The sequence below is a fragment of the Lygodium microphyllum genome, chromosome 16 (genome assembly GCF_053477565.2).
Source record: "Lygodium microphyllum isolate KBCC chromosome 16, Lygodium_microphyllum_v1.1.10, whole genome shotgun sequence".
NCBI lineage: Eukaryota > Viridiplantae > Streptophyta > Polypodiopsida > Schizaeales > Lygodiaceae > Lygodium > Lygodium microphyllum.
Window position 1 is genome coordinate 15,574,608 of NC_141150.1, and position 17,388 is coordinate 15,591,995.

Consider the following 17,388-nt stretch of genomic DNA (forward strand, 5'->3'; position numbering starts at 1 on the left):
ATAGTTCCCTGTTTCAACTATGAACTCCTACAACCTATTCTTGAGTGTCAAAAGTAATTAGTAAATCCTTTAGGTTGATCAACAATTTCCCTTTTCTATGCACTTTAGCTCAAATATTCAATTCTCCCCACGTGGAACTTGTGTGAGGGTTAAATTATCTGATAGGCTCCCTACACGGGCTTTGAATCACTGGGATATGGAAAAAGTTCCTCCTAGGGTAGTTGGTTGTATGTTTGGTTACATGAATGTGCCTATAAATACATATAAACATTTTACAAAAGGAAAAGTGAATATTTGGATGGTAGATCATACACTTGATCATCTTAATCAAATGCTTTAGCACAATTGATAAGCACTTATTTTGGCACAACAATTTTACCTTGCATCAATGATGAGTGCCATAAAAATGGCTTATATACCAAAATTTATTGCAATGCATCTCAAAGAAACTATTACAATAATTTTTGTATATGGCTCAAATGAGAAAAAATGAGAACTTTACACAAATTGGATGAACTAAGTTTTCACCATGCATTTTAGATAAAGAGAAAGAAGAAAGGTAGTAGATTGTATCTTTTTGCAAGCAATTCCCTTTTCATAAGGAGTGGTTTCAAGGGGTCTTAACTTCTTGAGAAACATCCCACATGTTGCCCTATTTGCACAAAAAAAGGACTTAATTTCATCAAACAAGGTAAAGAAGTTGCTAAGAAGGAACAAGATAGTAACCATGTTAAATGCAAAGGGAAAACATGACAATTGATTGAAAAGAGAAAATGTATGGAAGCACCTAGGACATGACTTGGTGGGAGGAATTCTTCCAATGAAAATAAAGAATGATGATGACTAGTACCCAATAGGATATCCCTTTTCTTGCCTAAAATTGACTTCTAAAAGTCCTCTTGTAAGGAGCTATGTAAAAATGATAGAAGAGATCTAAAAGGCATTACATCCCATAGATAGCTGGGAAAGGTAACTTTTTGATAGAAAATCAATAGCATCAATTGAGAACTTGTAAGAAAAATGGTAAGGTGATATAAATCATATTTAAGGCAAGCTCACTTGTGGCAACATTTCCTGAAGGTGATGAGATGGGTCCTCCATTTTGGATAGCCAAACTCTTGAAAGTGAAAGAATACCATAAATGAAGGATTCACTCTATAAAGCTGCATTACTTTCAAGCAAAGCATAAGGATATGCTTGTAGGTGAGTCTGCACCAACCATGCACTCAAGAAGAAGAAATTACTAAATCAAGAAGAAAGCAAGAAAAAGTATACTTGACACAGAAAAGCATGCAAAATTCGTGAGGTACACATACTCTTATTTTTCTCTTACAAGTATTGAATGAACATCTTAGAATGTTAGCCATTGAAATTCTAATGGAGAGGGTTCCTTGTTTGTAGAAAGGTGATAATGCTACTAATTTGTGAGATGAACCTAGGGAAAAAGGAGCTACTAGAAGTAAAGCTATAGATCACTTGGAAAAGAAAGGCCTCCGATTAGATGAAAGAAATAGTATCATTGATATTAAAGAGGAGGATGAATCATGTAGTTCAATAGGTGAATGGATAGAAGCTTGTGACACATATGGTATAGTAGAAGAGCAAGATAAAGAAACATAAATTACTTCTAAATATGAATATTTTCCCTCTTTCGTAATTTTTAATTATTAATATTATCATCATTTTTTCAATTGGTATAAATTTCACAAGCAATATCAAATGTCAACGCCATGCATGTGTGGTATCTTATAGGAATGAGCAATTTTCATTTGATTGATAAAAAAATAGAATATTAAGTTTTCCTTTCAAAGTTAACCTAATTTAAGAATTAACATTACAATATCATTTGAAATTATTAGACATTTTGTATCATTTTTTGAAAACATCGACTCAAAAATGTGTGATTTGGAAAAAATATCTGAAAAACATGTTACTTTTTAGGGAATTTTTTAGAAGATTCCAAATGTTCTATTAGCATTCATAGAGAAAAAGATATGGACAAAAGGCACAGACTGAAAGGGTAGCAGACATGCTCCCGTTAGTTCATTCCATTCCATCAACACCATCTAAAAAGTCAACTGTATGTACCACACACATTCAAAGATCAACTGACCTAGATCTAATCATGGTTAAGTCAGTGTGACTTAACCTTATTCACTAAGGTAAACAAAATGAGCTTGAGTCTCAACACTCCCCCTCAAGCTCAAGTAGGATACTTGACTCCAAGTAACTCTCTGAAATGCACAAACTTATCTTTACCTAATGACTTGGTAAAGATATCTGCAACTTGGTCTTCTGTCCTCACATGGACCAAATCAATGTCACCTGCAATCACTTTTTCCCTGATGAAGTGATAGTGTACCTCAATGTGCTTAGTCCTAGCATGATAGACAGGATTACTGGCTAGGAGTACACTACTCATGTTGTCACAATAGAGTGTGACAGGCCTGACTTCCTGCATGCCCAAATCATCAAGAAGCTTCATGAGCCATGCTGCCTCACATGCAGCTAGTGCAGCACCTCTATACTTTGCCTCAGTACTAGAGAGTGCAACTGTAGGTTGCTTCTTACTGCTCCAGCTGACCATACTACTACCAAGGGAAAATGCATACCCACTAGTAGATCTCCTGTCATAGATACTTCCTGCCCAGTCAGCATCTGTATATCCTGTAAGCTCCAAAGGCTTATCATGCTCATAGAATAGACCATAATCTGATGTAGCCTTTACATATCTCAAGATCCTCCTCACTGCATCCAAGTGTGGCTTCATAGGCTTCTGCATGAACTGACTAATCAGTCCAACTGCATAGCTAAGATCCGGTCTAGTAATGGTAAGGTAAATCAGGCTACCCACCATTTGTCTATACATAGTGACATTCTCAATCTCATGTCCAACATTTGCAAGTAGCTTAACATTTTGTTCCAATGGAGTGCTCAATGCTTTGCAATCCAACATACCATACTTGGTTAACATATCCTGTGCATACTGCTTCTGCAACAACCAAGTACCATGAGATGTAGAGATAACCTCAATCCCAAGGAAATACTTTAGATCTCCCAAATCTTTGACCTGAAATTCAGCATGTAACATTTCCTTGATCTCTCCAATTCCTGTGACATCATCACCTATAATGATTAAGTCATCCAGATAGATGACTAATACTATATAACCAGCTCTTGTCTTCTTTGTGAATAGGCTATGATCAGCCTTGCCCATAGTAAAGCCAAGTTTTTGTAAGCATGCACTTATCTTAGCATTCCAAGCTCTAGGTGCTTGCTTCAGCCCATATAATGCTTTCTTCAATCTACACACATATGTAGGAAAATCTGGATGTGTATAGCCCTCGGGCTGATCCATGTATACTTCCTCAACCAAATCACCATTGAGAAAAGCATTCTTCACATCCATCTGATACATACTCCATCCTTTAGATGCTGCCAAAGCAATCACTGTCCTCACGGTTGCCATTTTAGCAACAGGACTGAATGTTTCCTCATAATCAAGCCCATATTGTTGTGCATACCCTTTTGCCACAAGTCTTTCCTTGTACCTTTCCAATGTGCCATCTGATTTGCATTTCACTTTGTATACCCATTTGCAACCAATAGCCATTTTTCCTTCAGGCAATTCAACCAAATCCCAAGTGTCATTTTCAGCCAATGCTGAATATTCCTCATCCATTGCCTTACACCAATGATCATCCAAAGTAGCTTCAGAAAACTTTGTGGGTTCCTTGAAGCTAGTGACTTTTGCCATATATGCATAGTGTCTCACTGTGTAACCACTGTATGTAAGCCTATCCATAGGCTTCCTGGCTCTTTCTGATCTCCTCAACTGAGGTGCAGTATGAGACTCTCCTCTCTCATGAGGTGGTATATATCTATGTCTCACACCAGGAGTCACAACTGATGGAATACCAAACTCACTATCCAAGCTGTCAGTACCAGGTGAATCATAACCACAGGTGAGTGGCCCAGTAACATCATCAAGTTTTCCTTTGCCTTTATCCACATCTCTCCCCCTCACTGACATACCCGTGTCAGTGGACAAAGATGCTAAAGTCCTCAATCTACCTGTCCAAGGACTAACTCACGTAGTAGCATCTTTAGAAGGCCCAGAAATTGCTGCACTTTCATTTGTACCTGCATGTACATAAGGCTCGTGATAGCCATTTTCATCATTCATCACAGTGATCTTCTTCTCATGCCATGATTTTAGCTCATCAAATACCACATCTCTTGAGATCAATGTCTCATGAGTAGAAGGATTGTAGCATTTGTACGCTTTCCTATCTTGTGCATACCCAATAAAAATGGCCTTTTCTGCCTTTGGATCGAGCTTGCTCCTCTTTTCATCTGGAACATGTACATATGCCAAGCATCCAAAAACCTTAAGATGGCTGATGTCTGGCTTTATCCCATAAAGCCTCTCATAAGGAGTCACCTCATGTATACCTGCTGTTGGTGTACGATTCATGACATACACTGCAGTCATTACAGCCTCTGCCCAATATGCATTTGGTAGGCTTTTCTCATTCAACATGGCTCTAGCCGATTCCATGATCACCCTGTTTTTCCTTTCTGCCACACCATTTTGTTGTGGTGTGTACCTGCATGTCAATTGCCTTTTAATTCCATGAGCTGCCAAGAAGTAATCAAAGTCCTTAGAAGCATATTCTCCACCACTATCAGATCTCAAGCATGAGATATAGCAAGCCAATTCTTTCTCCACATGTCTCTTAAAATCCTGAAAAACATCCATGACATCACTCTTGTGCTTTAGCACATACAACCATGTGTACCTACTATAGTCATCTATGAATGACACATAGTAACGTGATCCCCCAAGAGATACATTCTGTGAGGGTCCCCATACATCAGAATGTACAAGCTGTAATGGTCTAGTAGTAGTGCTTACATGCCTCATAAATGGAAGCCTTGATTGCTTTCCAAATTGACAAGACTGACATACATGTCCCAATTCTGCATGCTTGAACTTAGGAAGTCCAAGTACAACTTGTTTATGCTGCATATTCTTCAACTTTTGAACATTTACATGTCCAATCCTTTTATGCCATATCTCAATGTCCCTTATTGCAGCATTTTCATGTGAGTACATAGCAGCATTCAATGCTGGAATTTTCGTATCCAATGTAAACATCCTGCCATTTCTTTTGCCTTTAGCAATGAGTTTGCATCCTTGACCATACTCTTCAATGTAGCATCCATCTCTATTGAATCTAACTTGTAGATTTTGTTCAGCCATTTGTCCCACAGAAAGCAAGTTTTTGGTTATGGAGGGTACATGCAATACATCATAAAGACTCTTTCTCCTGTCACCATGCATCATCAAGGGAACAGTACCTGTATGCATAATGTCATGCTGCGTATCATCCCCTGTGCAAACATATCCATGAGCACCTTCTACGAATGTGTCAAACCACTCTCCATGAGGAGTCATGTGGTTAGATGCCCCTGAGTCTATATACCATACATCATCGGCTTTGTCGTGTACATGCAACCCTTTCTTCACATGTTGCATTGCAAACAACCTGTCATCCTCCTGCATACCACTAGAAGAAGCATAATTACCATGTTGCTTCCCTCTTCCTCTCTGATCATTCTGCTTTTTGTAGCAATCTTTAGCTACATGCCCGTATTTGCCACAATAATGGCAATCCTTATTTGCATTTGATTGCTGTCCATAACTCATTTGAGGCTGCTGCCAAGTGCCTCTTCCTCTAGGTGAATAACCTCCTCTTCCACGAGCATTTGAGGCACCTCTATTTGCTTGAGGCTGCCTATTTTGCCATCCAGTAGCTTGCTGTCCACGGGCTGCATATGCATTTCCAGCACCTCTTCCTCGAAAATTTGATCTTCCTCTTCCACCTCTACCCCTTTGATTTGAGTAGAAGACACTATCCCTACTGTTTTTAGACCCACTGGAACTTGTATTAAGTCCAAATTTCACTTCTTCATGCAAAAGAAGTGCTACAAGTTCATCAAAGTCAGGCTGCTCCTGACGCACTGAAATGGAAGTATCAAACTGCTTATATTCCTGTCCAAGTCCATGGAGGGTAGTGGCTACCAAATCATCATCCTCAACTTCAGCTCCAATTGATCCTAGTTGTTCTGCAATGGATCTGATCTCACTGACATAGTCCTCAATAGACCTTCCATTCCTGGATATGTGGCTGAACTTTTGCTTCAGTTGTGTCTTTCTTGCATGAGTAACATGCCCATAATTCTTCATCAATAAGTCCCAAGCAGCTTTTGGGGAAGTACAATTTGCAATTTTCATAGCCTTTGTGTCTGACACACATAGAGACAACCAATGCAAGACCTTGCTGGCCTTTTCCAACCAAGTCCTGTGTGCCTTCAACTGATCCTGTGTTGGAGGTCTATCTTCCGGTAGCTTAGGCTCATCTTCAAGACCTGTGACTAGGTCCCAATAGCCTCTTCCAATTAAAAAATTAGACATCTTGAATTTCCATAGAACGAAATTGTTATAGTCCAGCTTCTCACCAACTATCTGAGTGATAGTATCCTTCTCTCCTGTGTTTGCCATTTTAAAGCCTTAAGTTTTGCAAAACCAGTCAATTTTCCAAAAATGCCAGCAGGCAATATGCTTCCATGATCTGTAGTACAACCAGTCTTTTACTGCAATCAGTAGTCTGTCAAATCAGCCTCATAGAAGTCAAGCTTGAGCATACAATGCTCTTGAGTATGCACACGTCTATCACTGACCATTTTGTGCCACACTACCGACATTTGTGATGAGCACCCTTGAACTTCACAAGTACATTCAATTCCAAAAAAAAACTGCACAGATTTCAGCCTATATGACTGCATAAGATCCAATACATGTAGGAAGTAAATACTCAGTATTCCTTCAACTGACTGCAGCTGCAAACATGATCCAAATACAAGCTTCAAATATTGATACCAATTGTATTCTTGAATTTACTGCTCAGGACTTGTTGCAGAAGGTAAACATAACTTGCTGAATTGTTTTCATTGTCCACAGAAAAAAACTGAAGCATTTCTTTCTTGCTGTCCATATTGAATACTGATGGTTATTCTCCAAAGTACACACCCATACATGCTTAAATAGCTATAAAGCATACGACTCTTGCTGATTAGCAGACATTTGCACCAAGGCTCCATGTCCATCTTTGTAGATGCACCTCACCAAACCCAAGAGTCAGTCCCCAAACAATGTCCAACTTTGCATGCTCAACTTAGCTTTTCTCAGTTGGCTGCTTCAGTGCAGGGAAACTGATATTCCAATCATAGGCCACAAGTTTGTATTCTGGCCAGTGGCTGCAGGAACCTTTTCGATGGTATAGGTCTCTGCACTGATACTTTCCTTTCTTCTCATCAAGAGAGCATAGTTTACGTTTTGGTGACTTCAGAATTACATTGATTCACGAATCTTGCTATGAATGGATCTGCTATACGCAATACATCCCAATCAACCACTGACATTCCATGACTCAATCTTCCAATAGCAATGAATGCAAGTAAAAGATAATATCACCTCCTGTTGGGAATGTAATGCGACCCCAAGCAGGACTATTGTCAGAGGCCTTCCGATCAACCTTTGCAACTCCTTCAACGAAGACCTTCTGGTCTTCAACACAGGGCCAGAAACTACATTCAAACGTTGTTGCTTATGCACTGGATACCAATCTGTGTATGACAAGGTATGAAATACAATGGATAAGTAAGGCATCAATAGCACAACGGGCTGGCACGATAGGTCGTCCAGGACTCTGCTATCATCTCTACTCATCAGCAGTATACGATGACGCTTTTATTGATTTCAGTCTGTCGTGCTCCACTTGAGGGTATCGTGCTGCTCCTACACCATGAAATGAATGGCCTTTTGACTTTTCAGCATCATGAAGATAGTGAACTCTGATCCCACGCCATCTTTAACAGCATTGGAAACTTGCTATGGTGGCATTTCACACATCAATGGAGGGAGCTCCAATTTTTGCTATTTTGTCTGATTCTAACATCCGTCTCTACTGCCTGGATATAACTCCATCACTGACATTCTATAATCTTCACGTGCTCTCTGGAGAATCACTGGCCAAAAGGGCACTGATTTTGGCATATCAGAATAAACGCTTTCTTGAAGGTGCTCTCCTCTGAAGGTCATAGCCATGACCACCAACTTGGCTCTGCATCCCTACTACCTGGCGAGCTCTGATACCATATTAGCATTCATAGAGAAAGAGATATGGACAAAAGGCACAGACTGAAAGGGTAGCAGACATGCTCCCGTTAGTTCATTCCATTCCATCAACACCATCTAAAAAGTCAACTGTATGTACCACACACATTCAAAGATCAACTGACCTAGATCTAATCATGGTTAAGTCAGTGTGACTTAACCTTATTCACTAAGGTAAACAAAATGAGCTTGAGTCTCAACATGTTCCTCTTAAGATAAAATATTACCCAAAAGGTTTGCAATTGTGTTTCACCCTCCAGTATCAACCACGCTAAACTTCTATCCCTTGAGGTTGATTTTTCAATCAAATCCTCATTTATAATCCAAATATCTACCTCCTTCTTTCTTCCCCATCTTTTGGATTGCCAAGGTACCACATGCCATGAGACTTATCCATTGAATTTAAGTTTGTGGCTTTCCCATCTCTCTTTGGATGCTTACTACTTCCTTGATCTTGTATGTCACACACAAAATATACCAAACAATCACAACATATCCCAAAGAATTTCACAATCATGCTTGATGATTGTGATTTCAATTCATTAACAAAATACGCACCTTGCCTCACTCTTGTTAATAATCAATATTTTGACAATGTTGAATTCCCATTAAATTGGCTAACCAATATAGACTTGAAGATATACTTTCCATCACGTTCTACCATTGGGTTGATCTTCTATCTCTTTGCAATAGTTCTTGAATCATAAACCTCATCTAAGAGCCCATCAATTTCATGTCAAATCTCACTAAGAGAAATGACATCATCATCCCCATCTCTAACTTCTTGTAGTTGCTAGTCATCATTGCTTGCTTGTACAAAGTCATCATACCCGGTAGCCTCCCCCATCTTAGCGCCTAGTTTTGACTATGTGCAATCTGTATCCTCCTAAGGCTGTAACCACGAGTTCAAGTCATCTGGTTTGCTAGGTTTCAATCCTAATGACAACACAACATTTATGATTGTTGCAAGCTCACTTTTAATGCATTTACTATTACATTGTCTGAAGATATTCATAGTTGCCTAAATCTACTTCTACAATTCCATATTTTTTATTCAAATGTTTCCATATATGCTCTTATTTTTTCAGAGCCCTAGGCTTGAGAAAATCAGCCCATTTGAGTGAAATTCATGCATGGAAATCTTATCCAAAGCACCAACACCATGCAAAAGGTCTCCAAAGTCGAAGGCTCTCTCTTGTCCCACCATACCTTCAACTTTACTGAAATAAATCTTAGTTGCATCTAATTCAATGAGATGTAATGGACACTTGAGAGTAGGATAAAAGTCAAGAAACATCTTAATGAGAAGCACAACAAAATGGCATGAATATTGAATATTTTTGTAGGCCTCTTTACTTATGAGTTTAATCTTCAAGTTGTATGTATCATGTTGATGTATCCATAGCCGCCAAATCTTGAAGAAGAAACTAACATTGGCTACCATCACCACATGGTCTTTCAAGTTTAGATATGGTGATAAGAAAATAGCAATGTAATCAGCCACAATATGTAGATATCCCACATTTCATTGTGTACTTTTCTCTTTCTTCTGTAATTGTCTCATACAATGTTGCACTTCTTTGCTTGTAATCCTTTGGGCAACTGCCCAACTTTGATGTCATTTCTTTGTATATCTCCATCTTGTAGCTTGTGCTCATCGATGGAAAATGAGTTATAGACCATTACAACATGATTAATTGTAATCCAAACTTTACCACAATTGCAAGTTGTGAATTAGGGCTACCAAGCTTTTTTCCACAACATATAAATTCTAGATTATGTAGACCATATGCACGTCCTTCCACAATTATTCCTTTCAATTTCTAGCCATACTAATTAATAAAGAGTTGGTCTTTATGCTTTCCAATGTAATCTTCAAGCATGAGCTTATGTCATCCACTATCTCCATTTGTAGCAGGCTTGATTATTGGAACCAATGTATCCTTTAGCTTTATACTCCACAAATGCTTGACAAGATTCCATTTTTTTCTAATGAAAAGACTATCAAATTGATTATATATGACTTGCACTACCAAAGCTAGTCGTACAAGACTCTCATGAAGAGCATTTACTATCAAAAGTCTTGCATAATTTCCCACCACATGACTTTGAAAGGCATCCATTTTCTTATGATAACCCTATGATCTCTCTTCCACAATAATTGTATTGTTTCAAACAAACTGGTGATGTTATCCTTTACTTCCACAAAACCCAATAAGAGTATCATCCTTCACACTCCACTTGCATAAATAGAAACTCTCTTTGACTTTCTATCTTTTGCTTTCTTTACATGATTGAAAGTAGAAAATTGTGTAAGATACAAGACATTAGATCTATTTAAGCTTACCTTATACAATGTTTGATGGATATCTTATCTTTAACAATAATTATTAGCACCATTTATGTTATTTCATGCTTACTTTTTGCATCCATGTATATCCCACCCACTACCTCAAAGATGTACTCATGCTCTCTAGGCATGTGAATGGCTTTCTTTCCTTGCCTTCTTGTAGTGCATATGGATGGCCCTCCAATATTAGCACTCAAAAATTCATGCAATTGTGGTCCACTCCAAAGCTTAATATGCTCAAACATGGCGTAATTTGTGGACTCACTGAATTTTTTTGCTTGCTTTGTTCATACTACATTCTTTAGTACACCTTGAAATAAGTTCCACAAAGATAGTTTATCTCTAATTTACATTGCCAATGGGCCTCAAATATATTATTACAAAAGGGTTGCATATCCTTCCTATTGAAGCATTCGAAGTTTGCTTCTTTCAAGGACCTGATCCTCAAAGAAAGTAAGACAATTTTGGCTTCTAACCACCATTGATTTCTCTTGGCTTCTTTTAGGTCTTTCTTAGACTTAGTTGTCACATTATTAAGCTCATCATTGTCAAGATAATATAATCCCCTTTCTCCTCTTATTTTCCTAGCCTCTCTCTTCTCAATAACAATAGTCTATCTATACAACCTCATGCAAAAATCATCACAAGTGGGAATTCGTTTATGTTAAATATGTGGGATCTAGAGCATGGCAGATGTGGAAGCTATGGAGGTTGAAAGAGGAAGAAAAAACTCAGGAACACATTGACCCTAACAAGACAAATTGTCACACAAGTGAATTAGGTTCCAAGATTGAGACTTGGACTCATAAACACAATCTTGTGTGTGGATAGTGACATAGACACTTTATTGAAAAGAAAAGAGTACTATAGTTGCATTAGAAAAGAGTGCAAGTACAATGCTTTATAGGAAGTGAATGGTAGCACTTATCCTACTGTGCATATGGGATTTTGGTCCCTTGAGCCCTCACTCCTCCTTACAAAGAGATTGAAGTAGGTATGATTGCAAATATCTCGACACCCCTCCTCAATCACAACCAGAAGTACAAAGTCTGCAGAGGCTTTAGTGAGAGCAACTCCTGCAAAGTGTGGGCACAACATAAACATGGAAAAACTCCAAAGGGTGTCACAGAAAGGCTAAGTGTGGGTACCACAAACATGATGGACATCTAGAGGCTATAGCAAGGGCCTCACAAAGTGTAAAGAGGCTATAGTACAAGGCTACATGATGAGTTTACAATTTTATGTCCAAAGAATTGAGGCTAGGCAATACAAGGCTAAAAAAGTCCATCTGAATAGAAGGACTGATGAGGTTTGTCCTTCTCCTTGTGGTCTTCTTCTTCTTCTTCTTTTGCTCCATTTTCTTCTTCTTCTTTAACTGCAACTAGATAGGCCCTTTTTGACCTCTTTCTGGTGTGGTAGAACTTCTCGGTGTGTCCGAACCTTTTACAGAAGTCACAGAAAAGCTGGTCCTTCTTGCGTTTGTACTTGTTGCCAACATATAATGCATGTTCATCTCTAAAGGTGTTTGGAGACTGAAGTAGGTGTGATTGCAAATATCTCAACAGTTTATAGTACTCAAAAGTATCACAAGTGAATCTTTCAAAGGGCATTCCACCACATGGAATACAAAGGAAATTTATGTGCCTATAGCATGCATCCACCTTGATTTCAATAGATCCATCATATAAGATAGCTTTTGTGTATGGTGTTTACCATTGCTTCCCTATTTCAAGATCATGTAGAGTAGATTTTATGTCAACCTCACATGCTTTGTAAGCCACAACTCTTTGCCATAATCCCTAATATAGAAAATTCAAATCACATGAAGAAGTTATACATGGATCACCTGTATAAATAAAAGGTCCTTGTGAATTTATTTGTGTGGCATTTTCTTTGATGGGCTGGAGAAAAGAGATCAATGACTTTTGCCATGGATCTACATCAAAAACCTTCTTTGATTTCCCTTGAGCATTTGTCAAGATTACTTAGTTGATGGATTTTTTTTGGATATAGCCACAATGTGAGACTTTGAATTAATATGCTTTGTAAGAGTTGTGTGCAAGTTTAATCATGGAGGATACAACTGCAACCATTTTTTATAATGCTTGCATACAACTCTTACTCTTCCTTTATCTTTCTAGTCATCCAAGGTTGCCTCAATAAGCTCAAAATCATATTCTACATGATTTCAACTCAAAACTCTCATAAATTAATCTTCAAAATGATTTCAAACAAGCTATAGGATACATATACTAAAGTGATTTTAATGCAAATCCAAACCTTCCTAAAAATCTGAACTCTTTCATAAAATAATTATTTTTGTGTATGAAAAAAGCATTCTACTCAATGTCTCAATGGTTCAAAAGAAATCATTTATGATGAGTGCTATTGAAAACAACCATCTCCTCTAATGCAGCTAATACTATAGCCATACTATCTTCATTGCATTCTTCTACATTTTTTGAGCTAGACTCATCCCTCCCATCTTTAATCCTTGATTCCTCAAATATATTCTTTGATGTGCATTCTAACACATGGGTCCTCGTGAAATTAGGCAAACATGAGTAAGAGGATTGCTTGCTAATGACTCGTGATCCATAAGCGACTTCAAATTCATGGTACCATACTCAAGACAAGGGTGCACCATCAAGATCTTCTATAGTAAGCTCAAATATATCATCTCTTGGTGGCTTTTTCTCTCTCAACTTCTTACAAGTATTATCACATTGGTCTAACCAAATTTCAAGCATAGACTTTAAAATCAATGTAGTCTTGAGCATATTTCTAAGATGCTTTATATTGTCACCTAGCTTATGCAAACTATGATCACATTCATCCCTAAGTCTATAACTTCTATAGTATCCTTCAAACCATGACATATGAGTTCTCTAGCTAGGCCTACCCTCATCCTTGACCTTATCTACCATGTTTGAATCCCTCTTTATTTGATATTCTCTACATGCCAACATTCTTCTTGTATTGGATTTATTATGCAACATTCACATGTTGAGATATCGAGCTTCACTCGTGATATGCCAGGGTGACTGTTGTGCATTTATGTCACCGACTTGTCAATTGTAGATGCGGTTGGTACACCGCCCATGAATAATAGCTACATGATAGCTATCCTTATCTACTCTAGTTCGTGGCTCAATTAGTATGCCACCTTAGTTAGTTGAGTTTGGTTTGAGACCCATAAATAGGGTTCTTCTATTTCCTTGTACTAGAGTTCTTTTGGCTTACACAACTAAGAAGAGGAAAACTGTTTTCAGCCTCCACCTTTGTGTGTATTCCCCCATTGTGCAAGCAAGAAAGCTACAAGTGAGACTCCTTCCTTCTCTCCCACAATCTTGACATGGTATCAGAGCCTTGTTCGTGGTAAGGAGCTCAAGAAAGCAAGCCAAGCTCGCGGTGTTCTGGTAAGAGGAGCAGTGTTGCTTTCATTTTCTGTTTTGGGAGCAAATCTCTGCAGGTAGCATAGCCGAAAATTGCAAGAGTGCATTGTCTCACGTTGAGACGCCTTTTGCGGTGAAGCAAGAGGGCAATATATGCTGCGGGATAGGGCTTTAGCCCTAGGTGACCCTGTTTTTTTTATTTGAGGCTATTTTGGGGCTTGTTTTGGAGGCAGAAGTTTTCTGCACACACTCAGGAAAAGGCCCAGTTTTATGCTGTGCAGCCACTTTTCTACAGGTCGGTGAAAAGTTACTGTAGAAATTGCATCGTATGCCTGTGCGCAGAGACATTGGGAGTTACAGAATCATCCTTATTGCCTGTTGATGCAAAATCGTCACTAGGAAGTGACTGTGTGGTTAAATACCACTTTCGCCAGTTTTGCAGATTTGCCCTTGTGAGACTGAAGCTGTGTTCTCTGCAGTGACAGAATTTTTTGTAGTATTCTGTAATGGCGTCTGATTCTCTTTCACAGATTGTAACTGAAAAGCTTGACAAGAACAACTTCCAAGCATGGAAATTTAGAATGACGAATTTCCTTATGGGAAAAGAATATTGGAAATTTATTGCAGGAAATGAAGAAGGACCAGTTCTTCCTGATGTTCCCAATCAACAGCAAATGCAGGCATTCAAAGCATGGCATGAGAGAGCCAGGAAAGTTATGTACTGGCTGTCTATCAGTATTTCAGACTCTATGATTGTGCATATTCAGGATGCAAGTACGCCAAAGGAGGCATGGGATACCTTGTCAAAAATGTATAGCACAAATACGCAAGCCAGGAAAATGCAGCTCAAGAAAGAGTTGCATAATGTGCAAAGAGAAAGTATGAGCATCAATGACTACCACATGAAGGTGAAGAAGATTGCAGATGCACTTGCTTCCAGAAATGCATAAGGTATGTGAAGCCTGTCAGTTTGGAAAGCAGGCAAGGAAACCATTTCCTAGACATGTTCAAGAGAGTAAGAAGCCATTGGAATTAATCCACTCTGATGTGTGGACTACTAAAGCTGCATCTCTTGGAGGATGTCATTATTTTATCACTTTTATTGATGACTATAGCAAAAAAGTTTGGGTGTATTTTATGAAAAAGAAAAGTGAAGTTTTTGGGCATTTCAAAACTCTTAAAGCTATGGTTGAAAAAGAAACAGGCCTGCAGATAAAATGCCTAAGGTTAGATGGAGGGGGAGAGTACCTCTCAAATGAGTTTGCAAGGTTCCTGCAGGAGCATGGCATACAGCAACAATATTCATGCAGTCATACCCCACAACAAAATGGAATTGCAAAAAGAAAAAATAGGCATATTGGAGAGGTATCTCGTGCCATGATCAACGAAAAAGACTTGCCAGATTTTTATTGGGCTGAGGCAGTTGCTACAGCAGTCTACATAATGAACAGGACTCCCACTGCAGCAATACATGGCATGACTCTAGAGGAGAGGTATACTGGTAGGAAACCATATATTTCTCATTTGAAAATTTTTGGCTGCATTGCCTATGTTCATGTGCCAGATGAGTTGAGATCCAAGTTGGATCCAAAAGCTGAGAAGTGCATCTTTATTGGTTATTCTCTACAGCAAAAAGGGTATAGATGCTATAACCCTTCTACTCATAAGTTTACAGTGAGCAGAGATGTTGTTTTTGATGAGATGAGTAGCTGGTATAAACCAGTAAATGTGATTGATAATGTAGATGCACAAAATGGTAATGTTGCACATAATTCTCAGCAGCAGTCATAAGATATTAGTGGACCTGGAGCGTCCTCTAGCAGTGGTTCACATTCTTCGCCATGGACAGGTAGATTGAGACCAGGAGAATCTTCTCAAAGCAATGCAGATAGTGGTATGCAGGTATCACGAAAAGGAAAAGAGAAGGTTGATCAGCCCATGTTTGATGTGAATGCAGGTCACTCTTATGTGGATGGTGAATCCAGTGGCTCAGAACAGAGCATTGATGATGAGTTGGGTATTCCCTCTATTGTTACACCTGGAGTAAGGAAGACCAGGGATGTTTTGAGAGCACCTGGGAGTGAACCTACTTTGCGCAGGTCTACCAGAGCTAGGTATCCTGTGGATAGGCTGAAATATGATGGATTTACAGCCATTCACTATGCATATATGGTCAAAGTGATACATGAACCAGAACCCACTTCTTTTGAGCAAGCCATGGGAAAAGAAAAATGGGAGAAAGCCATGGATGAAGAAATGGATGCCTTGGAAGCAAATGCTACTTGGGAATTGGTACCTTTGCCTAAAGGTAAGAATGCAATTGGCTGTAAGTGGGTTTATAAGGTGAAGCACAATGCAGATGGTTCTGTGAACAGATACAAGGCAAGATTAGTAGTCAAGGGGTATGCACAAACATATGGCATTGACTATGAAGAAACATTCATTCCGGTTGCAAGGATGGCAACCATAAGAGCAGTCGTTGCTATGGCTGCATCAAAGGGATGGTCTTTACATCAGATGGATGTAAAGAATGCCTTCTTGCATGGTGATTTGCAAGAAGAGGTCTATATGGAGCAGCCACCAGGTTATGTGCATGCTGTTCATCCTGAGTTTGTTTGCAGGTTGAAGAAAGTCTTGTATGGCTTGAAGTAAGCACCTAGAGCATGGTCTGACAAGATAGGACAGTATCTTGTCACTATTGGCTTTCAGATTTCCAAGGCAGATTTCTCACTTTATGTGAGAAAAACAGAGAAATGTATTATGCTACTTGTCATTTATGTTGATGATTTGATTATGACAGGTGACAGTGATGAAGATATCCTTCATGTGAAAATGCTATTGAAGCAGAAGTTTGAGATGAAGGATTTGGGAGAGCTGCGTTATTTCTTGGGCATTGAGGTGATTAGATCACCAAGTGGGATACAACTCTTGCAGAGGCAGTATGGATTGGACATGCTGTTCAAATATGGGATGACAGGCTGTAAGCCTATTTCAGTTCCTTTGGAGCAGAATGTGAAGCTGAGCGCAGATGCAGGTGAGCTTCTAGAAGACCCTACTATGTACAGACGCATAGTAGGAAGCTTGATTTATATGACTATTACCAGGCCAGATTTGAGCTATGTTGTTGGATTGGTAAGTCAGTTTATGCAGGCTCCAAGGAAACCGCATTTGGATGCGGCTAGACGCATACTCAAATATGTGAAGTCCACATTGCAGTATGGACTATTTTATGAGATTGGGGTTCAGATATAGTTGCATGGATACACTGATGCTGATTGGGTTGGTAGCATTTCTGATAGACAATCTACCAGTGGATATGTATTCTCTTTTGGAAATGCTGCAGTCACTTGGAGCAGGAAGAAACAGCCTACAGTTGCCTTGTCCAGCACAGAGGCTGAGTA